Below are 27,084 nucleotides of genomic sequence, written 5' to 3'. Positions count from 1 at the left end.
GATTCTCTCTTTAATTGAAAACAAGTTCTTTGCCTTTTCTTTTCTCAACCCCATACATCTTCTCTTTTCTTTTGTTACCACCTTCTTCTGTCTCCCTCTATTAAAAATACTCTTCCACTCTATTCCTCCTTTTGCTTTCACAATCTAGAAGCAGTACATCCGCTCTCCTTGAACTGACATGAACATTACCTGTATTTAAATTGTCAAAATGGTTACTTATATTGTCCAATTGTTTTTGTTATCCACCATATGAAAGTCAAATAGAACTTCATACACAAAACTGTAAACTCACAAAGCTGGTAAATTAGTACATGATCATTTGTATTAAAAGCTAGTTGGCAGCTCCTGTAGGCTTAGAACCATGCCAGCCACTGCCCCCAAGGAATGGTTGCTGTCAATAATCCTGAGCTAAGGGGACCAAAAAGGATAAAAAATGTGACTTAAAAAATGCTGACATGTTGGAGGAGATACAGCAGGACCCAGTGGAGCTAGCTACTCAGGCACTGGAGAAATACAACACAGAGAGGTCATTGAGACCCATAGAGCACTGTGATGAGGAGGACCTTCTGTAGTTATGAGACACGTGAAACAAAGTGCTTCATTTCTTTCCACTGGACTGAATTTTTTTGTTCAACTCATGGACCAGGCCACATAACCAGGATTCCATCCAAATAACAAGGACTACAGCTAAATTCCACACCCGAGGTCTTAAATCTCAGTCTTGCTAAGGGAGCATGTCCAGGAGCACCTCAGCCTTTAAGCCTTTAGTGAGCAGCTCTATGCAGCACAAGCTCTGTACTCAATTTAGAGCAATTAGTAAAATGGCTCACATGTGTATTTCTTCTCTGCTGAGCCATATTTTCCTTCCCCATATCCCATCCCCCTTTTAAAAAATTAAATCTTTTAGAGGAAAAGAAAGAATAATTTCTCTTATATGAATAGATTGAGCAGGATTTTGTAAAGGAGGCACATTTTCTAACACAATCTTTTTTTTTTTTGGCTGCGTTGGGTCTTCGTTGCTGTGTGTGGGCTCTCTCTAGTTGCAGCGAGTGGGGGATACTGCTTGTTGGGGTGTGTGGGCTTCTCACTGCAGTGGCTTCTCTTGTTGTGGAGCACGGGCTCTAGGTGTGCAGGCTTCAGTAGTTGTGGCACACGGGCTTAATTGCTCCTCGGTACGTGGGATCTTCCCGGACCAGGGCTTGAACCCCTGTCCCCGGCCCTGGCAGGCGGATTCTCAACCACTGTGCCACCAGGGAAGCCCTCTGACACGATCTTAAAAAACCAGAGGTTGCTGGAATTATTGGAGTTTTTCTTTTTCAAATTTGAATTCAATACACTATCAGTTAAATCAGTTAAAATTTCTATTTTTTTTTAAATTTAGAAATATCAGTAGTTATTTTGATGGTACGCTAATAATACTGTTACATTTAGGGGCTTATAGATTTGGAGGGTGTAGAATCCTAGCCCAGTGCAAGAGTTTAACAAAGATTTGTGGAATGAAGGAAGAAAAAAGGAGAGAATGGATGAAGGAAAGGTAAACAAACATTAAGTGACAAAGAAACAGGCGCATATAAGAAAATAAGAAAGGTGTACAGCATAGAAAAAGAAAGAAACTGGGAAAAGGAATAATTGTCAGAAGAAGTAGACATCTGTAGGAAAAAGCAGGAAGATACTGGCAGCATAAAGAGACAAGAAAAGTGAAGGGAAAGATAGGAAATGATAGAAGACAAGGAACTATAATTGACACTTTAGCAAATATCCCTAGTGAATGTAAATGTCCAAAGAATACAAATGCAATTTATTTCAATAATTTTCTTTTCTTAAGACAGAATAAATAAGAGGCTGTTTTAGCCAAATTTCTCTCACAGGAGCCTGCAATATTCATCCTTTAAACAAGCCAAGGAAATAGGAGGGAGAAGGAAAAAAAAAATTCTCTTTCTTCCTTCCCATATGAGTAGGCTGAAATGTAATATTAGAGAAAGAAATTGGAAGATCCTCAAGTGAGCTAAGACTTTACATGTTCAGACTGAATGGAAAACCATCAATTTCCTCCAAAAAAGACCAGAAATAGCCATTCCTTTGAGTATCACTCCTCAAATCCTGACCTGGAACTGGTCCAGGGAAAGGAGAAAATACATTAAGAAAATGAGGGATTCAAGGAAGGAATTGCTTAGATGGTTTCCTGGTACCAAGTTAATCTATTTCAATTAGAACCACGAGCTACTCTGTTTCATTTATAGTTTCAGAACGCTATTAATTTTGAGCTCCTATGATAATGTACTCTGCCCCGTGCCTGGTCTGTTCAGCACATTCAGTCAGTGAGCCACACCTGCATCCCTGGGGTGCCCCAGGCCTGCCTGGCATGATGCCTGGTAAGTGACTGGTCATCTTCTTTGGCCTGCCTTAGATGGAATGGGATTTCTCAGTGTGAAATTTCCCCTCATACTTGGGAGAATTTCCAGGTTGGGTGCACCCTGGGAAAATGCCATGATGAACTGAATCTAAGTGTCTCTGCTCCCAAGTCACTGGTGAGCTGAAATCTGAATTATGTTTGCAGTGTCCATTTAGAGAGCTGTTGGGATGTCATGTAAACTATGCTAATGGTGATGGTTCAATAAGTAACAAAGCTGGAATACTGAACTGCATGGCATGGGGCCCAGGATTTGAACCCTGCTCTGCAGGCTTATTGTGAAATCTCAGTTACTTAACAGCTTTGTAACCTAATTCTAACCCTAAGCTAGGTGCAATTATAGTCCATCTTCTATAAAGGGTGCTCAGTATAAGAATTAAGAATATGTCATATACAAAGCAATTCAATAAATATAAATCAATGAAATGAAATGTGCCAATCCAAGTGGAATATTTTTAATTCTAAAATAAAGTTTAAAATAAAATAAAGAACATGAATGGCAACATTGACCAGAGAGCACAGTGACTTATTTTGTAGCTCTGTTTCCGCTAATAACTGGATAAGTAGCTTTGGGCAAGTCTATTCTGGCCTTCAGTTCTCCCTCTGTAAATGAGGGTAATAGTACCTTCCTTTAACAGTTGCAAAAATTTGAAGTAACTTCATATAAAGAGCTTGGTCCATAATGCACACTCAAACTTAGGTGATCTGCAATTTTAGAATGATCTATTTACCAACAATCTGTGTACATCATTCATTTCCATTTGGCCTTGAGTGGAATGCTTACCTGATGTAATACTCTGCGCCATTCTCATATTAAAGGAAAAGCAGATTCTTATTAAGGCCTGAAAATATAGCCTTTATTAGCATATGATTGTAAGAAACGTACAAGGGATAATGTATCGGAAAAGAATCAGACTTAGAATTGGAAGCCGTGCATTCAAGTCCCAAGTTCGCGTGCCTTTACCAAATGTACTTTTGTTGAGGTTGCTATGTATGTAGTCACGTTTTGAAACTAAAAATCAAGGTTCTTAAGGGTGACACCATATTCCCAGACAAGATCTAGATACCTTCCAAATGCTACCTCTCTAGAGATGGTTAGTTAATTTTATTTAACATTTTAGCCATGGTAAATTGTGCTATGATATTTTTATTCATCTTATTATCTTCTCATTATAAAAGAATCAAGGAGGGTAGGGAACACCTACTTTCTTTTTTCTGAGAAACTTTTTCATGTTTTGGGGATGATTCTGTATTATTTGATTAGAAATTTCCACTAGAATATGTTTCAGCAGTACAAACAAATAAGACGACTACTTTTAACTCCCCACACTTTCTGCTAATTGACTGAGGTACTACTGAATGAAGAACACCTAGTTAAACAAATAAATATTTTAGCAATCAACACCAGAGTAACCTTGATGAGTCAACATCAGAATTCTATAATAAGAAAGCAGCTTGATGCAAGCTCCTTTCAGGAAGCTCTGTGCTTGAATTCACTGGTCCACATTTATTTGCAGTCTGGACTAGACTGGACTGGAAGTGTAAGATTTTGAATTTCAAAATACATAGCTCCAGGCTTCCCTGGGGGCGCAGTGGTTAAGAATCCGTCTGCCAATGCAGGGGACACGGGTTCAAGCCCTTGTCCGGGAAGATCGCACATGCCATGGAACAACTAAGTCCGTGCGCCACAACTACTGAAACTGGCACAACTACTGAACTGGTGGCAACAAGGGAGGCCACCGCAATGAGAAGCCAGTGCACCGCAGCAAAGAGTAGCCCCCGCTCGCCTCAACTAGAGAAAAGCTTGGGTGCAGTAACAGAGACCCAGTGCAGCCAAAAATAAAAAATAAATTAAAAAAAACACAAAACATAGCTCTGTCAGATGCTCTGTGATCTTCACTGGCATTTGCTACCAAAAAAAAAAAAGTCTACTGATAACACCATTGTACATAAATCATTGAGCTTTTGTGATTTTATTTCTATAAGATATATTCTCATGAATGAGACAGCATGGTCATAGGTACGTGTCTTTTCTTTTTAAAAGTTACTGCTGCCAGAATCCTTTACAAAACAACTTTTAAAAGTAACCGTTCCAGGGCTTCCCTGACGGCACAGTGGTTGAGAATCCATCTGCCAAGGCAGGGGACACAGGTTCAGGCACTGGTCCAGGAAGATCCCACATACCGCGGAGCAACTAAGCCTGTCCGCCACAACTACTGAGCCTGCGCTCTACTGATCGCGAGCCACAACTATTAAAGCCCACGCACCTAGAGCTCGTGCTCTGCAACGAGAAGCCACAGCAGTGAGAAGCTCGTGCACCTCAACAAAGAGTAGCCCCCGCTCACCGCAACTGGAGAAAGCCCACGCGCAGCAACGAAAACCCAACGCAGCCAAAAATAAATAAATAAATAAAATTTTTTTTAAAAGTGGGGCTTTTCCCTGGTGGCGCAGTGGTTGAGAGTCCGCCTGCCGATGCAGGGAACACGGGTTCGTGCCCTGGTTTGGGAAGATCCCACATGCCGCGGAGCAGCTGGGCCTGCGGGCCATGGCCGCTGAGCCTGCGCGTCTGGAGCCTGTGCTCCGCAGCGGGAGAGGCCACAACAGTGAGAGGCCCGCGTACCGCAAAAAAAAAAAAAAAAAAAGTAACAGTTCCATCATCAAGATTTGATGGAACTGTTACTTTTCTTCACATCATCACCAACAATACGTACCATCACATTTTAATTTTTGCTAACTTGTCATTTTAATTTGCAGTTTCCTTAATAATGGTGAAATTTTAAATATTTATTGGTAACGTGGGTTTTGTCTTCTGTGAAATGCCTGTTTTTACGAGATTTTTGTCATTTTCTTATTAATTCATTTTTCATTGTAAGGTATAGATATTAACAACTTTCTTTAATATTTTTAAAACATTTTCCCTGTTTCTATTTTCACTATGTATGTACCATCTGTCATATGCAAAATTTAAATTTTTCATTTAGTCAATATATCTACCTGCAATTAGTATATTGGTTAAAAAATACTACTGCACTTTCAGGTTATACAGATAGTATCCTAAATTTTCTTGTAAAATGTTTATTACTCTTTTTAAATTAAAGAATTTATTCAAGGTATGATTTATGTTTATACATGGTGTGAGATAAGAATGTAGTCTTATTTTCTTTTAGTTGGATAGTAGACCTAATTTATTAAATGATGTTTCCACTCAATTTATATATCATCTATCATAGTCTCATATTTCCAAAGATCTATTTCTGGGTTCTCCGTTTGGTTCCTCTGATCCATTCTCTACTCCTACACTAATATTCTGCTGAGTTTTTGGTGTTTAGGTTTTTTTAATGGCTTTAAGTATGATTTAATACCTGACAAAGCACAATTCTTCTTCATAAATTTTTGTCTCTTTTTGCTCAGTCTTCTATATAATAACATTAACAACAACAATAATAGAAATAATAATACTAATAATAGCTAATGGATATTGAGTGCTTACTATGCACCAGGTACTATTTTGAGCATTTTACAAGTATTAACTTCTTTAATACTCATCACAACTCTATCCCCATTATAAATATGAGAAAATTGAAAGTTAGAAAAGGTTAATATCATTCCAAAGATAACACAGCCAATAAACAATAGAGCCCGAATTGAAACCAAGGCAGTTTGTCTACAAAATGTATACTCCTAACTACTTTTTATATTTCCTCCCACATGAAATTTAAGTTCAGTTTAATAAAATTCCAAAAACAATCTCATTCAGATGTATTGTGATTTTATTAAATGTATACATAAGTTTGGATGTGATTCGCATCTTAAGATGCTAAATCATATCTTTTCATTAATTCAGTTGTTTTAGATCTTTCGATAAGACTGCAATCTTCTTCATATATGTCCTGTAAATTTCCTGTTACATTTATCCTTAAGTATTTTATGGTTTTCTACTATTGTGAATTGAATAGCTTTTTTTTTTTTCGGTATGTGGACCTCTCACTGTTGTAGCCTCTCCCGTTGCGGAGCACAGGCTCCGGACGCGCAGGCTCAGAGGCCATGGCTCACGGAACTAGCCGCTCCGCGGCATGTGGGATCTTCCCAGACCGGGGCACAAACCCGTGTCCCCTGCATCGGCAGGTGGACTCTCAACCACTGCGCCACCAGGGAAGCCCCTGAATAGCTTTTTATTTCCACTTCTAGATTGTTGTTGCCAGTGTACAGAAAAGCTGATTATTTTTGTATGCTCATCTACTATTCAGCCATCTTATCCTAGTCCCTTATTAATTCTGGCAGGGTTTTGCTCTCCGTTTGCCTTTGCTAGAATCACTTGGGGTTTTTTTAGGTGAACAATTTTTTCACGAACATGTAATATTATTCTTATTTTAAGACAAATGGCATTAACCTTTCACCATTTAAAATAATGCTAGGACTTCCCTGGTGACACAGTGGTTAAGAATCCGCCTGCCAATGCAGGGGACACGGGTTCGAGCCCTGGTCCAGGAAGAACCCACATGCCACGGAGCAACTAAGACCGTGCGCCACAACTACTGAGCCTGTGCACTAGAGCCCACGAGCCACAACTACTGAAGTCTGTGCGCCTAGAGCCCGTGCTCCACAATAAGAGAAGCCACCGCAATGAGAAGCCCGTGCACCACAACGAAGAGTAGCCTCCGGTCACGGCAACTGGAGAAAGCCCACATGCAGCAACGACGATCCAACACAGCCAAAAATAAATAAATAAATAAATTTTAAATAAATAAAAATAAAATAATGCTTACTTTGGATTGTTTGTTTAAAAAATGTACAAAGCTCTTTAATGAAGTTTTCTCTTACTTTGAATTTTATTAGAAATAACTGCTGAATTTATGTAAGACCCTTTTAGCATCTACTGACCCTATTTTATGGTTTTCTTCCTTCAATGTAACATTATATTGTATTTATAGATTGTTTATATTGAAGCACCCTTGTATTCCTATTCATGAATCTTGCCTGATATTTTATTTTTTATACCATACTGAATTCTATTTAGTAATATTTTATTTGATAGCATTTTATTTAAATATCTATATTCATAAGTATGATTTATTACAGTTTTCTTTTTTTATATATTTTTTCATATTTTGATACAAATACTATCCTGGCTTTAGAAAATGAAGAGTTTTTCATTTTTTTCTATGATTTGGTATGGTTTAAATAATATTGGAAGTTATGTTATTAAAGGTAAAATAGAACCCAGCTATGAAATTATCTAGTGATAGTGCCTTTTAATTTTTATTAACCGACATTGAACCAACTTTACAATGGTAATCTGTCTATTCAAGTTTTTTTATGCTTCTTTCTTCAATTTTGAACATTTGTATTTTGCTAGTAAATCATCCAGTTCCTCTAGGTTTTTAACTTTTCAACAGATTTGCACTAATTTTTAATAATAGTTTTAATCTTGTCCATATTTTTGCTTAAGCTTCTTCATCATTCCTAATATTTTAAGTCTTCCTTACTAAAGACAAGGATAGATTTAACTATTTTACTGGTCTTTTCAAAGAACTGGCTTTGAGGAATTATTATATCTTTTGTTTATCTGTTGGCTTCCTACTTCATTAAATTTTTATCCTTACTTGCTCCCTCTTTTAACTTCTTATTATTTGGTTGCTTTTTTAAAATTCTCAAGAAAAATACAAATTTTGTGTATTTTTAGGCTTGCTTCTTAACAATAAAGGCATTTAAAACTATAAATTTCCCTCTGAGTACAGCCATGTTCTATAGATTTTTATATGAAGTGCTCACTCTTTCAGTGTATTCTAGATTTTAAACAATTTATACTCAGGAGATTTTACCTCTCAAAGTATGTGTTTTTCAACTTAACTAGAAATCATATCTAAACAAATTTTATCTTTTACCAAGCATAGATAACATGTTTAGTCAGACATTCTCATTAGAAACTCCAAACTATGACTTAAGAAGAAGCTAAGAAACTATTTTTTAAAAAAGAAAAGAAAAGAAAGAAAATGAAAAAGTTTGAGTGGAAGAAGAGTGCTATTAAAAGGGCTTACATCTATTTCCTAAAATTTTAATGGATTTTTACAGACATTCATTAGCCAAACTTAAAAAACTGGGGTTTGGGCTAAATTTAGCTTAAGAGAAGAGATCTTCAAAATTACTTGAAAAAGATCTAAACTGGTATGAAATTTAAGGGTTTTGTTCATTTGTTTCTTTTTTAGGGAACTGAAGATGTTTTAAGTGTTAGATAAGATTTTATCCGCTAGCAGAGGAGTTTCAAGATGGCGGAGGAGTAAGACATGGAGATCACCTTCCTCCCCACAAATACATCAGAAATACATCCACATGTGGCACAACTCCTACAGAATACCTACTGAACGCTGGCAGAAGACCTCAGACCTCCCAAAACGCAAGAAACTCCCCACGTACCTGTGTAGGGCAAAAGAAAAAACAGAGACAAAAGAATAGGGACGGGACCTGCACCAGTGGGAGGGAGCTGTGAAGGAGGAGAGGTTCCCACACACTAGGAAGCCCCTTCGCAGGTGGAGACTGCAGGCGGCGGAGTGGGGGAAGCTTTGGAGCCACGGAGGAGAGCACACCAACAGGGGTGCGGAGGGCAAAGCGGAGAGATTCCCGCACAGAGGATTGGGACGACCAGCACTCACCAGCCTGAGAGGCTCGTCTACTCACCCGCCGGGGCGGGCGGGGTCTGGGAGCTGAGGCTCTGGCTTCGGAGGTCAAATCCCAGGGAGAGGACTGGGGTTGGCTGCGTGAACACAGCCTGAAGGGGGCTAGTGCGCCACGGCTAGCCGGGAGGGAGTCCGGGAAAAGTCTGGAGCTGCCGAAGAGACAAGAGACTTTTTCTTGCCTCTCTGTTTCCTGGTGCATGAGGAGAGGGGATTAAGAGCGCCGCTTAAAGGAGCTCCAGAGACAGGCGCGAGCTGCCACTATCAGCGCACACCCCAGAAGCAGGCATGAGATGCTAAGGCTGCTGCCACCAAGAGACTGTGTGCAAGCACAGGTCACTGTCCACACCTCCCCTCCCGGGAGCCAGTGCAGCCCACCACTGCCAGGGTACCGTGATCCAGGGACAACTTTCCCGGGAGAACACACGGCGCACCTCAGGCTGGCGCAACGTCACGGTGGCCTCTGCTGCCGCAGGCTCGCTCCGCACTCCATGTCCCTCCCTCCTCCCGGCCTGAGTGCGCCAGAGCCCCCGAATCAGCGGCTCCTTTAACCCCGTCCTGTCTGAGCGAAGAACAGACGCCCTCAGGCGACCTAAACGCAGAGGCGGGGCCAAATCCGAAGCTGAACTCCCGGAGTTGTGCGAACAAAGAAGACAAAGGGGAATCAATCCTGGGGGCCTCAGGATCAGCGGATTAAACTCCACAATCAACTTGATGTACCCTGCATCTGTGGAATGCCTGAATAGACAACGAATCATTCCAAATTGAGGAGGTGGACTTTGGGAGCAACTATATATATATATATTTCCCCTTTTTCTCTTTTTGTATGTGTGTATGTGTATGCTTCTGTGTGTGATTTTGCCCGTATAGCTTTGCTTTTACCATTTGCCCTAGAGTTCTGTCTGTCCGTTTCTTTATTTTTTTTTTAGTATAGTTTTCAGCGCTTGTTATCATTGGTGGATGTGTCTTTTGGATTCATTTTTCTTTCTTTCTTTCTTTTAAATTACTTTAAAAAATTTTAATAACTATTTTTTGTTTTTTATTTTAATAACTATTTAATTTTAATTTATTTTATCTTTATCTTTCTTTCTTTTATTCTCCCTTTCATTCTGAGCCATGTGGATGACAGGCTCTTGGTTCTCCAGCCAGGTGTCAGGGCTGTGCATCTGATGTGAGAGAGCCAAGGTCAAGACACTGGTCCACAAGAGACCTCCCAACTCCATGTAATATCAAACGGGGAAAATCTCCCACAGATCTCCATCTCAACACCAAGACCCAGCTCCACTCAATGACCAGCAAGCTACAGTGCTGGACACCCTATGCCAAACAACAAGCAAGACAGGAACACAACCCCACCCATTAGCAGAGAGGCTGCCTAAAATCATAATAAGGTCACAGACACACCAAAACACACCACCAGACATGGTCCTGCCCACCACAAAGACAAGATCCAGCCTCATCCACCAGAACACAGGCACTAGTCCCCTCACCAGGAAGGCTACACAACCCACTGAACCAACCTTAGTCACTGGGGGCACACACCAAAAACAACAGGAACTACGAACCTGCAGCCTGCATAAAGGAGACCCCATACACAGTAAGTTAAGCAAAATGAGAAGACAGAAACACAGCAGTTGAAGGAGCAAGGTAAAAACCCACCAGACCTACCAAATGAAGAGGAGAATGGTGAAAATACAAGAAACGTTTAACAAGGACCTAGAACTAAAGAGCAAACAAACAATCATGAACAACACAATAAATGAAATTAAAAATTCTCTAGAAGGGATCAATAGCAGAATAACTGAGGCAGAAAAACAGACAAGTGACCTGGAAGATAAAATAGTGGAAATAACTACTGCAGAGCAAATAAAGAAAAAAAAAAGAAAAGAAAAGAATTGAGGACAGTCTCAGAGACCTCTGGGACTATTAAAATATTAAACACACCAACATTCGAATTATAGGGGTCCCCGAAGAAGAAGAGAAAAAAAAGGACTGAGAAAATATTTGAAGAGATTATAGTTGAAAACTTCCCTAATATGGGAAAGGAAATACTTAATCAAGTCCAGGAAGCACAGAGACTCCCATACAGATAGATCCAAGGAGAAACATGCCAAGACACATATTAACCACACTATCAAAAATTAAATACAAAGAAAAAATATTAAAAGCAGCAAGGGAAAAACAACAAATAAAACACAAGGACATCCCCATAAGGCTAACAGCAGATCTTTCAGCAGAAACTCTGCAAGCCAGAAGGGAGTGGCAGGACATATTTAAAGTGATGAAAGGGAAAAACCTACAGCGAAGATTACTCTACCCAGCAAGGATCTCATTCAGATTTGACGGAGAAATTAAAACCTTTACAGACAAGCAAAAGTTAAGAGAATTCAGCACCACCAAATGAGCTTTACAACAAATGCTAAAGGAACTTCTCTAGGCAGGAAACACAAGAGAAGGAAAAGACCTACAATAAGAAACCCAAAACAATTAAGAAAATGGTAATAGGAATAGCCATTTCAATAATTACCTTAAATGTAAGTGGATTAAATGCTCCACCTAAAAGACACAGACTGACTGAATGGATACAAAAACAAGAACCATAAATATGCCGTCTACAAGAGACCCATTTCAGACCTAGGGACACATACAGACTGAAAGTGAGGGGATGGAAAAAGATATTCCATGCAAATGGAAATCAAAAGAAAGCTGGAGTAGCAAATCTCATATCAGACAAAATAGACTTTAAAACAAAGACTATTACAAGAGACAAAGAAGGACACTACATAATGATCAAGGGATCAATCCAAGAAGAAGATATAACAATTTTAAATATTTATGCACCCAACAAAGGAGCACCTCGATACATAAGGTAAATACTAACAGCCATAAAAGGGGAAATTGATAGTAACACAATCTTAGTAGGGGGCTTAAACACCCCACTTTCACCAGTGGACAGATCATCCAAAATGAAAATAAAAAAGGAAACACAAGCTTTAAATGATACATTAAACAAGATGGACTTAATTGATAATTATAGGACCATCCATCCAAAAACAGCAGAATACACTTTCTTCTCAAGTGCTCATGGAACATTCTCCAGGATAGATCGTATCTTGGGTCACAAAGCAAGCCTTGGTAAATTTAAGGAAATTGAAATCGTATCAAGTATCTTTTCTGACCACAACGCTATTAGACTACATATCAATTACAGGAAAAAGTCTGTAAAAAATACAAACACATGAGGCTAAACAATACACTAGTTAATAACCAAGAGATCACTGAAGAAATCAAAGAGGAAATCAAAAAATACCTAGAAAAAAATGCCAATGAAAACATGACGACCCAAAACCTATGGGATGCAGCAAAAGCAGTTCTAAGAGGGAAGTTTAGAGCAATACAATCCTACCTTAAGAAACAAGAAACATCTCAAATAAACAACCTAACCTTTTATCTAAAGCAATTAGAGAAAGAAGAACAAAAAAACCCCCCAAAGTTAGCAGAAGGAAAGCAATCATAAAGATCAGATCAGAAATAGATGAAAAAGAAATGAAGAAAACAGTAGCAAAGATCAATAGAACTAAAAGCTGGTTCTTTGAGAAGATAAACAAAACTGATAAACCATTAGGCAGGCTCATCAAAAAAAAAGGGAGAAGACTCAAATCAATAGAATTAGAAATGAAAAAGGAGAAGTAACAACTGACACTGCAGAAATACAAAAGATCACGAGAGATTACTACAAGCAACTATATGCCAATAAAATGGACAACCTGGAAGAAATGGACAAATTCTTAGAAGAGCACAACCTTCTGAGACTGAACCAGGAAGAAATAGAAAGTATGAACAGACCAATCACAAGCACTGAAATTGAAACTCTGATTAAAAATCTTCCAGCAAACAAAAGCCCAGGACCAGATGGCTTCACAGGCGAATTCTATCAAACATTTAGAGAACAGCTAACCCCTATCCTTCACAAATTCTTCCAAAATACAGCAGAGGGACGAACACTCCCAAACTCATTCTACGAGGACACCATCACCCTGATACAAAAACCAGACAAACATGTCACAAAAAGAGAAAACTACAGACCAATATCACTGATGAACATAGATGAAAAAATCCTCAACAAAATACTAGCAAAGAGAATCCAACAGCACATTAAAAGGATCATACACCATGATCAAGTGGGGTTTATCGCAGGAATGCGAGGATTCTTAAATATACGCAAATCAATCAATGTGATACACCATATTAACAAATTGAAGGAGAAAAGCCATATGATCATCTCAATAGATACAGAGAAGGCTTTCGACAAAATTCAACACTCATTTATGATAAAAACCCTCCAGAAAGTAGGCCTAGAGGGAACTTACCTCAACATAATAAAGGCCATATATTACAAACCGACAGCGAACATCATCCTCGATGGTGAAAAACTGAAACCATTTCCACTATGATCAGGAACAAGACAAGGTTGCCCACTCTCACCACTATTATTCACCATAGTTTTGGAACATTTAGCCACAGCAATCAGAGAAGAAAAAGAAAGAAAAGGAATCCAAATTGGAAAAGAAGTAAAGCTGTCACTGTTTGCAGGTGACATGATACTATACATAGAGAATCCCAAAGATGCTACCAGAAAACTACTAGAGCTAATCAATGAATTTGGTAAAGTAGCAGGATACAAAATTAATGCACAGAAATCTCTTGCATTCCTATACACTAATGATGAAAAATCTGAAAGAGAAATTAAGGAAACACTCCCATTTACCACTGCAACAAAAAGAATAAAATACCTAGGAATAAACCTACCTAAGGAGAAAAAAAGACCTGTATGCAGAAAATTATAAGACACTGATGAAAGAAATTAAAGATGATACAAACAGATGGAGAGATATACCATGTTCTTAGATTGGAAGAATCAACATTGTGAAAATGACTATACTACCCAAAGCAATCTACAGATTCAGTGCAATCCCTATCAAACTACCAAAGGCATTTTTCACAGAACTAGAACAAAAAAATTCACAATTTGTATAGAAACATAAAAGACCCCGAATAGCCAAAGCAATCTTGAGAAAGAAAAATGGAGCTGGAGGAATCAGGCTCCCTGACTTCAGACTATACTACAAAGCTACAGTAATCAAGACAGTATGGTACTGGCACAAAAACAGCAATATAGATTAATGGAATAGGATAGAAAGCCCAGAGATAAACCCACACACATATGGTCTCCTTATCTTTCATAAAGGAGGCAAGAATACACAATGGAGAAGAGACAGCCTCTTCAATAAGTGGTGCTGGGAAAACTAGACAGCTACATCTAAAAGAATGAAATTAGAACACTCCCTAACACCATACACAAAAGTAAACTCAAAATGGATTAAAGACCTAAATGTAAGGCCAAATACTATCAAACTCTTAGAGGAAAACATAGGCAGTACAGTCTATGACATAAATCACAGCAAGATCCTTTTGGACCCACCTCCTAGAGAAATGGAAATAAAAACAAAAATAAACAAATGGAACCTAATGAAACTTCAAAGCTTTTGCACAGCAAAGGAAACCACAAACAAGACGAAAAGACAACCCTCAGAATGGGAGAAAATATTTGCAAAGGAAGCAACTGACAAAGGATTAATCTCCAAAATTTACAAGCAGCTCATGTAGCTCAATATCAAAAAAACAACCCAATCCAAAAATGGGCAGAAGACCTAAATCAACATTTCTCCCAAGAAGATATACCAATTGCCAACAAACACATGAAGGAATGCTCAACATCATTAATCATTAGAGGAATGCAAATCAGAACTACAATGCAATATCATCTCACACCAGTCAGAATAGCCATCTTCAAAAAATCTACAAACAATAAATGCTGGAGAGGGTGTGGAGAAAAGGGAGCCCTCTTGCACTGTTTTTGGGAATGTAAATTGATACAGTCACTATGGAGAACAGTATGGAGGTTCCTTAAAAACTACAAATAGAACTACCATATGACCCAGCAATCCCACTACTGGGCATAGACCCTGAGAAAACCATAATTCAAAAAGTGTCATATACCACAATGTTCATTGCAGCTCTATTTACAATAGCCAGGACATGGAAGCAACCTAAGTGTCCATCAACAGATGAATGGATAAAGAAGTTGTGGCGCATATATACAATGGAATATTACTCAGCCATAAAAGGAAATGAAATTGAGTTATTTGTAGTGAGGTGGATGGACCTAGAGTCTGTCATACGGAGTGAAGTAAGTCAGAAAGAGAAAAACAAATACCGTATGCTAACACAAATATATGGAATCTAAAAAAGAAAAAAAAAAAGGTCATGAAGAACCTAGGGGCAAGACGGGAATAAAGACTCAGACCTACTAGAGAATGGACTTGAGGACCCAGGGAGGGGAACGTGTAAGCTGGGACAAAGTGAGAGAGCGGTAGTGTATGTATGGACATATATACACTACCAAATATAAAATAGATAGCTAGTGGGAAGCAGTCACATAGCACAGGAGATCAGCTCGGTGCTTCTTGACCAGCTGTAAGGGTGGAATAGGGAGTGTGGGAGGGAGGGAGACACAAGAGGGAGGAGATATGGGGATATATGTATATGTATAACTGATTTACTTTGTTATAAAGGAGAAACTAACACACTATTGTAAAGCAATTATACGCCAATAAAAATGTTTTTAAAAATTAAATAATAAAAATTTTAAAAAGACTTTATCCGCTAGCAGTACTTTCCTCAATAATATTTTAAGGGTGTATAAAATATTTTCTTTGGTAACTACAGTATATCTAACCAGAGGTTATCACAACGGCTATCCAAAATACTCATTATAGTGACTGGGGTATAGACACACATACATTTGAATATACATACATATATATACACATACAGATTGCATTTTTATACATCTTTATATATGTACATAGATATGTGTATATATATATATTACTTACACGTATATGTATGGTATACATACATATATGCATGTGTTTATTCAGCTTGATCTCTATCATCCACTATTATGGTGCTAAGCAAGTGAATTCTGCATAAGTAAAAGGGGATGTTTATTGATATTTTTCTTATGAACTAGGTTACTAGTTCTCTTATCAAAAATAAATAAAACATATGTGGAAGATATGGAGTTCTTAAGTATCAAGTTGTCTCACTTTCCAAAGGTTTATCCTCTTCAATCCTGTTAACATAACATAATGAGAGCTGATTCATGGAGAATGCTCATCATATCCCATGACCCTAAAATATAGGAGAAGTCATATTTTTTCTCAGCTGGTAGCGGATAGCTTGGCCAAAGAACGTATGATCCACATTACTTTGAACAATTCAAATTCATTCAATCGAACTGATCACGTCACATCCCTGCTTGAAACAAAACATCATAAAACAAACAACCAAAAGTATATTGGATCCTTGTGAACTCCAGAATAAAATCCAAACTTTAAAAGATGGCACACAGGCACATCCTTGGTGGTGCAGTGGTTAAGAATCCGCCTGCCAATGCAGGGGACACGGGTTTAAGCCCTAGTCTAGGAAGATCCTACATGCCACGGAGCAACTAAGCCCCTACGCCACAACTGCTGAGCTTGCGCTCTGGAGCCCATGAGCCACAACTGCTGAGGACCGCACGCCTAGAGCCCGTGCTCTGCAGCAGGAGAAGCCACCACAATAAGAAGACCACGCACCACGACGAGGAGTAGGCCCCGCCCGCCACAACTAGAGGGAAAGCCCGTGCGCAGCAATGAAGACCCCATGCAGCCAAAAAATAAATAAATTAAAAAAATAAAAATAGAAAGATGGCATACAAAACTTTTCCCAGCTCACTTCTTCAGACTCACCTCCCAGCACTCTTCCAAATACGTCTTGACCCTTAGCCACACAGAAGTTTTATTGTTCTCAAAATTTACCATATCTTTCACTATTTGCACCTGCCGGTCCCTCTATCTAGAATGGCTTTCCTCTACTTCTTTATCTGGCAAATTCCTTTAAAATCAATAAAAATTTAATATCCTCCATAAAGTCTTCCATGACTTCTTTGACAACTAGTCATGACTTTTCTGTTCCTATGTGTTATAAGAGCTTTTATGTCTTTTCTTATTGTCTGTTTACCCTCAAAGACTGTGAGCTTCTCAAGGGCAAGGGCAGGGCTATAATTTGCTCTATGCTTTGGGAACCAGGACAAGTTTAAATTATTATAGGCATATGTTCCAAACAGTGAGCAAGTATTTTAGGCAATTTAGAGATGGTTAAGATTAATCCCCTGCATTCGGGAGCTTACAATGTCAAGGACAACTTAATGAAAGAGCTGGATTTTGAGCTGAGATGTGGCTTCATGCCTGGGAGAACCTTTGTGACTTCCTCACAAAGGAAGGTTAGGTTCGAACCTAACCTCGTGGAACCTAACCAAGTCTGCCCCCAACTTATCTCTCTGGCCAGCTTGAGATACTGGGATATGTCACTAGAGCACACTCGTTAACCCTAAATAATAAATAAAGTTAAATGGTAAGCCTACTGTCATTTGAAAAGTAGATTCTGATGGAGAATAAACAGACAGATGAACGGAACAGAAGATTCCACAAACAAACAAACAAACCCACACACAGATCAGAACATAGCATAAAAGTGTTAGAATGACAGTTTATAGGGAAAGGAGAAACTGCTCAAAAAATTATCTCATGACATATGGATCTCCATTTGGAAGATAAAATTAGACCCCTAGCTCATACCAAATACAAAAATTAATTCCAATGGTTTGTAGTCCTGAATGCAAAAAATGAAACTTTAAGAATATTGAGAATACATAAGAATACATTTTTATGATTTGTATTAGAAAGGATTGTCTTAAAGATAAAGAACAAACCATAAAAGACAATATAGATATAATTCATTCTATGAAAATCAAAAAACTCTATAACAAAAGATTCCAGAACAAAACATACATTGCATTACCTCCCATCCCTAAAGGAGAGTAATGCAATGTATATAACTGTTTTAGTACAGTCCCTCCAAGCTGCAGATACCAAGAAGTATTGAACATGAAATTATCTTATTATGGGAAATACTTGCATAAAAGAAAACAGGAAAGGAGGCAAGGAAGGCTGGGAGAGCTGTCAGACCTCAATGCAGTTCCAACCCCTGAGTGAAGGAGAGAAGGACAGAAGGTTAGATGGAAAGACATTAGAACACTTTGCAATCTAAGCAAGGTCTGACAGAGCCATCTGAGAGTCTCTGAGCCAAAATCCATTAATAAATAAGTCCCATGTCTTTCAGACACAAATCTGCTTCAGTATCTCTGCCACACTCAATCATTTGTGGGAAGGTGTAGTCTCAAGACAAACTCTGAAAGTGAAGGATTTTAACTCATAGCAGTGGGCCCTCCTTCAATTACATTCCCTACGACAGAAGTGTATAAGGCACATCTCACAGCTACCACAATCTTACCAAAAAAACTGGCAAAGGATATGTAGTCAAATGGCTAACAAATATAATCTCACAAGCAATCAGGGAACTGCAAATTAGAACAGTAAAGAGATAGGACTTCTTACAACTTAGAATGGCAAAAATTAAACTCTCTGTCAAAAACAAGAGTTTTCAGGGCTTCCCTGGTGGCACAGTGGTTGAGAGTCCGCCTGCCGATGCAGCGGACACGGGTTCGTGCCCCGGTCCGGGAAGATCCCACATGCTGCGGAGCGGCTGGGCCCGTGAGCCATGGCCGCTGGGCCTGCGCGTCCGGAGCCTGCGCTCCGCAACGGGAGAGGCCACAGCAGTGAGAGGCCCATGTACCGCAAAAAAAAAAAAAAAAAAAAAAAGAAATCATAAATTTATAATATGCAGGCATTTGTCATATTTGAAATCAGATTTAATTATCTTATTTCTGTGCTAATTTTAAAGCAGTGCAGGGGGCTTCCCTGGTGGCGCAGTGGTTGAGAGTCCGCTTGCCAATGCAGGGGACACGGGTCCGTGTCCTGGTCCGCGAAGATCCCACATGCCGCGGAGCGGCTGGGTCCGTGAGCCATGGCTGCTGGGCCTGCGCGTCCGGGGCCTGTGCTCCGCAACGGGAGAGGCCACAGCAGTGAGAGGCCCGTGTACCACAAAAAAAAAAAAAAAAAAAACAAGAGTTTTCAAAGATTGAGGAAATGGGAACGCTCATGAATGACTGGTGGTAGTGTAAATCGGTACAGCTACTTTAAAATACAGCATCTAGTGATACTGGAAATGTACATACATATCCTAGGACACCACAATTCATCTATTTATACTGGAGAGGCTCTTACATACGTGCAAAGAGAAATATTCAAAGATTGTCATTGCAGTACTAAGTAAAATCTTAGAACAATCTAAATATTCATCAATAGCAGAGTAAATAAAATGTTACACATAAGCACCATCCAGCAGTTTAATAGAATGAAATAAATTTCTACATCTAAGTAGCATAGCTAGACCTCAAAAAGGTAATTGGAGCAAAGAAAGCAAGTTGAAGAATTATGTGTACAAATTATACCATTTATGTAAATTTTAAAGCCACACAAAACAATTAAGTATTGTTTATAGATAAATATATATGGTGTAAATTCATTTAAATGGATTGAAAAGTACATATCACATTCGTAACAGTGATTGCCTGAAGCTTGGGGTTTATGGAAGAACGATGGTGAGAAGGATTTGGTGAAATGTTCTTTTTTGTTTGTTTGTTTTTAACATCTTTATTGGAATATAATTGCTTTACAATGGTGTGTTAGTTTCTGCTTTATAACAAAGTGAATCAGCTATACATATACGTATAGCCCCATATCTCCTCCCTTTTGCGTCTCCCTCCCTCCCACCCTCCCTATCCCACCCCTCTAGGTGGTCACAAAGCACAGAGCTGATCTCCCTGTACTATGCGGCTGCTTCCTACTAGCTATTGGTTTTACATTTGGTAGTGTATATATGTCCATGCCACTCTCTTACTTTGTCCCAGCTTACCCTTCCCCCTCCCCGGGCAGGATGGGAATAAAGACGCAGACGTACTAGAGAATGGACTTGAGGATTTGGTGAAATGTTCTTACAATTCATCTAGGGCTCTAACAATATAGTTAAGAAAACAGGGATGTTGTCATATGAATGTTTCCTATCTGGAATAGATGCTAGTGACGCAGATTACCTTGAAAAAGCATGAAAATAAGAGATTCCTGCGTCTGAAAAAGATTTGATGTTCTGAGCCAATGCACTTGGCCTCCTTTTCTGGACTGAAACCATTTATGAAGAGAAATGTGTCAATATGGATAATTTAACAAATATCTCAAAGATCATAATTACTAGAAAGCTGCTGAGATTGAAGTGAAACAAAATAGTAGGGGTAGACTGAAGAGAACTGTGAATAAGCCCATTATTTTAAGATCAAATGCATTAATAAAACCAATATCCTGCTGCTAATGTGAGTACTTGTTCTGATTACTTTACTGTTCATTTGGAGATTTCTTTATTAGTATTTAGCTTCTATTTGATTTAACATAAAACACTTTGTTTTGTATACTCTGTTAAACATTTATCTTTGCTGATTACTAAGGGCACTCCAATCTGGTGCTATATTTATCTTAAGGGTGTTGGTTTTCAGCCTTGGTGCTATCATGAGTTTAAAAAGCAGCATAAGAGCATGTGCTGCCCAGAGAAACTTTGCAACCAGAGACAAATTTGATCTCTCTTTACTTGCACTGCAACTTCTCTTGAGTTCTCTTGGAGTTACCCATAAAAATTATTAGAGGAGGGCTTCCCTGGTGGCACAGTGGTTGAGAGTCCGCCTGCCGATGCAGGGGACATGGGTTCGTGCCCCGGTCCGGGAAGATCCCACATGCTGCAAAGCGGCTGGGCCTGTGAGCCATGGCCGCTGAGCCTGCGTGTCCGGAGCCTGTGCTCCGCAACGGGAGAGGCCACAACAGTGAGAGGACCGCGTACCGCAAAAAAAAAAAAAAAAAAAAAAATTATTGGAGGAAATCATTTATTGGAATTAAGATACTGGGCATGATTTGATTTCTAATATAAAAATTAACTACTGAGATTTTTCTAAACCTAAATCTTAAAATAAATCAAATATAAACTTTTAAAAATTGTGATCAGTTAATTTTCCTATTGAAGGAGACCCTGAAAAATCTTTCTTTGTAACCACCCTACACTGCCATTTCAGTTTTTAATAATTTTCTCATCACAGTTTATTTACAGATAAAATCAAATATCTGGATCATTGGTTTTCAAAGTGTGATCCCTGGACCAATTATTTCAGAATCACCTGGGGAGCTTGTTTAAAAATGCTGCACCTATTCTCACTCAGAAGAATTAGGGCAGAGTACAGGAATCTGCATTTTAACCTGTGATTTTTATGCCTCTTTGAATAGGTACCTGTTCTTTTGGCTAACTTCCTTTACAACATGCTGGTCAGAAAGGCAAATGTCAACTTCAAAGGATTCTGGGCACAAAAACCATTAAGTCTGTTTGAGATTGTAAAGCACTTGAAAATACTTAGATAAAGAGTACCAGCGAGGGTAAAAGTAATTATAATAAACGTGCAATAAAGATTAACTTATTTTATTATTAAAAAAGTATATAATATACCCAGTGTTATGAACACACTTTTCACACAAATGTGTACCACTTTACTTTTCTAAAATGCACCTAAATTTCATCACCCTGATATTATTCAACTGAGCCAGCCAAACCAGAAGCTGTTAAGGAGGAACTGCTAATACAAAGCTCATCAACTCTGACGTGAACATAGAGGAATGGTATAGGGTATTAGTATATTGAGAGAGAGAGAACTTTAAAGAAAGGGTGAAGTGTTACATTTAATGGTCCTATGTAATTTTGCAATATTTGCTGAGTACATCTGAGCTTGCTGTGGCTCTGTAGATAGGAAAATACCATAAACCTTGTTTTATGGCTGTCTTATCACTCTTCAGAATAACCTTGACAATACAGCTGCTTGTGGTAAGGGAGGATGGTGAGAAGCTTGGGATGCGGGAACATGAACTTCAGAAGTAATGCCATTCAATAAAGCATGTCTTTAACAGTGAATCATTAGACAGTTAATGCCACTGTTATTAATGTTTAATAATTACTAAGCACTTGTATTATGCTTTATGCACAAGGAAACTAGGCAAGAAGGAGGAAGGAGAAAAGAAGTGTTGGGGGAACAGAGGGAAGGGGAAGGGAGAAGAGAGGAAGAAGAGAATGTGAGAAAGCCAAGCGAGTACCGTATAGAGAGAAGAAATGAATTAACCACTTTTGCACACAGCTGCTGTAACTGTGGATGTAGCACTGTATGATATGTATCCACAGAGGGAGGTTAACTTCTAAAGCAGGGAATATACATGAATGAATTCTATAAATTAAAAATTGGAGTTCTGTTCATTAGGGAAGACAGTCTGTTGGCCTAAGTCAAACTTGATTACAAATAGCTGTACCTACAAATATTGGCTAAAGATTAATCCTTGCTAGAAAGCTTAAGAAGTGAGAACGTTCTATCAACTTGAAAAATAAAAACTCTTCTTTCACTGGGCTTTGGTACTGAGCAATTCATAGCAGAAAACTCGAATTCCAATATATTCGTTATTGGACCCAACAAAAGTACAAAAAGCACTATTATAATAGACATTACAGTCTTTTGTTGTCGATATGAAACTATTGTTTAATATTCATATATATATACATACATGGTTTTTATGTATGAACTTGTGAGTATATATGTAATTCTATTCATAGCTTGAAGAGCTGTAAAATGCAGTGCTTTAATGTATCTTGAGATAAGTGTCCCCAAGGAAGCTAAAAAAGATACTTGAGACAAAGAATCTTATTTATTGTGTTCTAGCTCTACATTAGACTCATTTAACGACAGATTTCTGGACTCCAGATTTCAGATTCTCTGAACTGATTCTTAACAATCTATTTTCTAAAAGCTCTCTCTAGATGATTTTAATTCAGTTGGTCTAAGAATTGGCAGTTAAGAACCCACTCATTCCTTAACTATCTTTTCTAGGTCTACCTGCCCAAGATACTGGGACAAATCCAGCATCTAGAAAGTACTCCTTTCTCAAGAGCTTCATTGGCACATTACTGTGTTATCTCGCACTTGATCCTGCTCTGGAGTTCCTCGCAGGTCTCCCAGGTCCCTAGTAACCAGGGCTCCCCAGGAGATGGGCTTCAATATGTCCTTACCCATCACCTCTGAAGTAATCCTACCAAGATCCTTATTCTCTCAAGAGCCCATTTTAGAAAACCAGCTGCTCAACTTTCCCTGAGAAGGCTTTCTTCCCTGAGCTGACTGCCCACCTACTTAGACCTCCATATTTTAAATTTGAGGTCATGAGGCGTGAAGAGGAGATTCTGCCCCAAGGTGAGAAGAAAAGAAGATAATTTGGGAGAAGATATGGGTAGAAATGTCTTGACATTTAAGTTTCAAGTGTGTTAGTATAGGTGGTCTTCCCAAGATCAAGGAGTATGGAATTTAGGAGTATGGTAGCTTGATATGTCAATTATATGAAAATAAATATCCTGCAAAGACTTTTCAAAACTATGTCATGAAATTTTCAGTGCCATTAGTTCACAAGTCTTTGTCATCATAACCTTTTCTTTCACAAATGGCAGACTTATAGTCCCAATGGTTTAATAATACTGTTACAATCATAGTGACATTAACCAGCCTGAAGTCCTAACTCAAAGTCTGCAATGTTCAATGCATAAGTCATAGGAGTTTCTAATAGGCAACAACCCTAATCGAGTATAGCAAAAAAGAGAAGAAGTCAGAAGATTTGGATTCTCTTGCTGGTCCCATCAGTTATGAGACGTGATCTTCAACAAGTCTCTCAAACTTTCACTTCTTACACTTTAAAATGTGCATAACAATATTTCATAAATGTCTATCCACATCTCCATTATCCCCCTCCAGTTTGCATGTTACACTGGATAAATCTCCCTAAAATATTGTTTTTATTATGGCACTCCCTCCAGTGAAGAAAAGCAACCATTGGAGGACCCACCTGCTCCCCTCCCAAGGGGCCTGTGCTCCCACTAAGCACCACGTTTCGCCGACTCCTCTTGCAGCTAAACCACTGCATGAGAACTGCATTTCCCCAGGTATAAGAAACGTGAAAGTAAGTGTGGATGACTCTGCCTCTTTTGGCTATTTGGTTTAACTGCTGGCAAGTGGGGGGACAGAAACCACAATCTGATTGTTCTCTCCCAGTTCGGCTCTCATCATATACGCCTTCCTTTCCAGGTCCCAGCTTCGCTGCGCTACCTAGAGTTCCCCTGAAAGTGCAGTGCTCTCACTTGACTCCAGCCCATTTCATCCTACACCCCAGCCACACACAACTGATCATAGCTCCTCCAAGGTACAATGTTCTCTGTTGGCTCCCGGCTTTGTACATTGTGTTCTCTTTCTGGAATATTCTCCCTGTTCTTCATTCAAATGATTCCTACTCATCCATCATCTCTCACCTTAGATGTCACTTCCTCCAGGGAAACCTCACCTGACCTTCTAAGACCAGATTAAGTGCTGCTTCTCTATACCATATAAATACCCGGTATTAATCAATATCGTAGAACTTAACAAACTGCACTGGTTTTACTTGTTCATCTCCACCAGAGTGGAAGACCTTTGAGGACAGGGATTGTGCCTTTTTTACCAGTAATTCCCAGAGTTTGACGCAGTCCCTAGTTTAATGTTTGCACTCACAAATATTTACTACATGAGTGAATATATATATTCATATATATGTGTGTGTATATATATATATATATTCCCCCCCCCCAAAAAATCTGTAAGTCAAAAACTCATTACAGACAGGACCCTTGTTATACTTGCAGGCAGCATTCAGAGTACCTAACATATACTGTGTCCACAGCAGAAACTCAACAAATGCTTATTGAAATCAATATTTTAATTTATGAAATTTGAATCAAGGGTAATTAAACCTTCTAAATAAAAATCAGGTATTACAGACTTGGTTCTGAAACATATTCATGGTAACATAATTGCCATTTCAAGGGCAATTTTTGTCTACAGAATACTTATACTAAATTTTTAGAAAACCCAAGTGTCCCTTCCTGGAAAGGAATTTATGAACATTACCAAGTTCTAAGGTTCTATTAAAGTCTAAAGTTCTATTAAAATATAAGTGTAAAATCTTCTCTTGACCTTGTTGAATTAGCCATCATTACAAAATGGAAAATTCCAAGAGTGTGGGGTCCAGTATCCCAGTTCTTCAAAAGGGATGAAACATCAGGCCTATATATAATGATACAGCATGGCTTTCACCTTTGGAAAACTTAATGATGTTTTGTTTTTTAATATGAAGGCCTGGCTTAAATATCTTAATTTCATTATCAATTCATGAGATATTTAAGCCAGAAGGCCCAGCTTAAATATCTTAATTTCATTATCAATTCATGAGATATCTTAATTTCATTATCAATTCATGAGAAGTTAACGGGCACAAGGATACAAAATGGTATTTTAAAGATAGCTTGGTCCCAGACAGTTATAATTCAACTTTTATACTACTGTTCTGTTGATCTGCCCACATCTTAGGAAGAGGGGCAGTCTTAGGGTTATTCAGGTTTTAGAGATGTAAGAACTCCCATTTGTTTAAGCTAATAATTAGTTCCAGAATTGTAATCTTAATTGCTAAACCCTAGTTCACACTTTTAGAATTCAGCACATTTTCATTTTGATTGCAAACTCTAGGGAAAGTGGTCACTAGATAACTAGAAAGTTAGAATTCAATGGACCAATGCGTGCAAAAATGCTTAGCAGAGCAATGCTGACTTACGCCCTCCCAATGGATGTTAGCTAGTATTTATTTTTAAGTTCCAGGGTTCAAATGAAGTAAAATAATAGTCTAGTTCAGGAAACGCTATGGTGTTCCTGTTTGGTTCCACAGTTGTATTAAATAAATGTAGTTGCTTCATATTACAATAAATAAATGGGAGTACTTTCAAACTTAATTACCTATCAGTAGAAAATGACAGGTGGTTCAAGGTACAGTCACTTAGTGTGGTTTATTCTGGTTTAGGGGACATAGTTCAGTGTGTTTCGAATATCTGTTTTGGATGTCTATTATATCTTGGCTACTATTGAATGCAAATGTTAATTTGTGTGGCCATTTTTTATTTACAGATCTCTCAACTGAACATTCCTGAATTCTCCTACAACGGTGGATTGACCACCCAAAGGTTAAGTCTGTTCAGTGCAGGTGAGTTTTGGCCAGATCTGAAGATCCAGGGGTCAAATTCAGTTAGTCTTGTGGTATCTGCATGATGGAATTTATTTTCCAGAACAGTTGTTAACTCATTTCTTTGCTTACTTCCCTCCCAAGTTTTTCATACTTCTTGCCAGTTTCCCTCCCAAGATTTCTTTCTCTTAGTAATTTCTTGCCAAGTTCCCCCACAATGCTTTTTTCTTCTAGTGACTAAATATGAAAACTGTCTAGTGGAATAGAAAACACAAACAGATTTTACTTCTTCAACTTACACAGTAAATATTTTTATTACGATGTGTATGTAATGAATGGCCATGACAAATATTTACCTAATGACGACCATTTTGTGGTTACAGAAGGACTGCAACAGCTTTGTGGAAACCAATTACATATCCTAAGCCTCGGACCTCTTCTCACATCCCCCACCCCACCTCCCACCATGCACTGTTACAAAAGCCAATTACGGCTCCAAACCAGGTCCTTTTACAAGAGAGTGAGTCACTGAAGAAAGACAGTCCAATTACTTGGTACCCAAACACTAGCCTGCCTGGGATCTGTTGCTGTCAGTTGTGAGACAGTGTCATAGGATAAGATATTGGAGAATGGCAAAGGAGTGGTATTCTCGAAAGTTTTAAAAGGCAAGAGGACAGTGAAACCTGTCACTCTTTCAATGACAAAATATGATTATAATCTCCTTACGGGATAAGTAAATTAATGGGGGCCAAATTATATTAATTCCTCGTTTTGAGCTAGT

The 27,084-nt window shown here is 38.6% G+C and overlaps 1 protein-coding gene across 1 annotated transcript in view; it reads right to left on the bottom strand.

The window, feature by feature from the left end:
* CFTR (CF transmembrane conductance regulator) overlaps nucleotides 1–27,084 on the bottom strand; it is a 201,451-nt gene that overhangs the window by 89,800 nt on the left and 84,567 nt on the right. The gene's annotated exons all lie outside the window — the stretch shown is intronic.

The sequence above is a fragment of the Phocoena phocoena genome, chromosome 9, assembly GCF_963924675.1.
Source record: "Phocoena phocoena chromosome 9, mPhoPho1.1, whole genome shotgun sequence".
Classification (NCBI taxonomy): Eukaryota; Metazoa; Chordata; class Mammalia; order Artiodactyla; family Phocoenidae; genus Phocoena; species Phocoena phocoena.
This window is presented reverse-complemented; position numbering and strand designations above follow the sequence as displayed.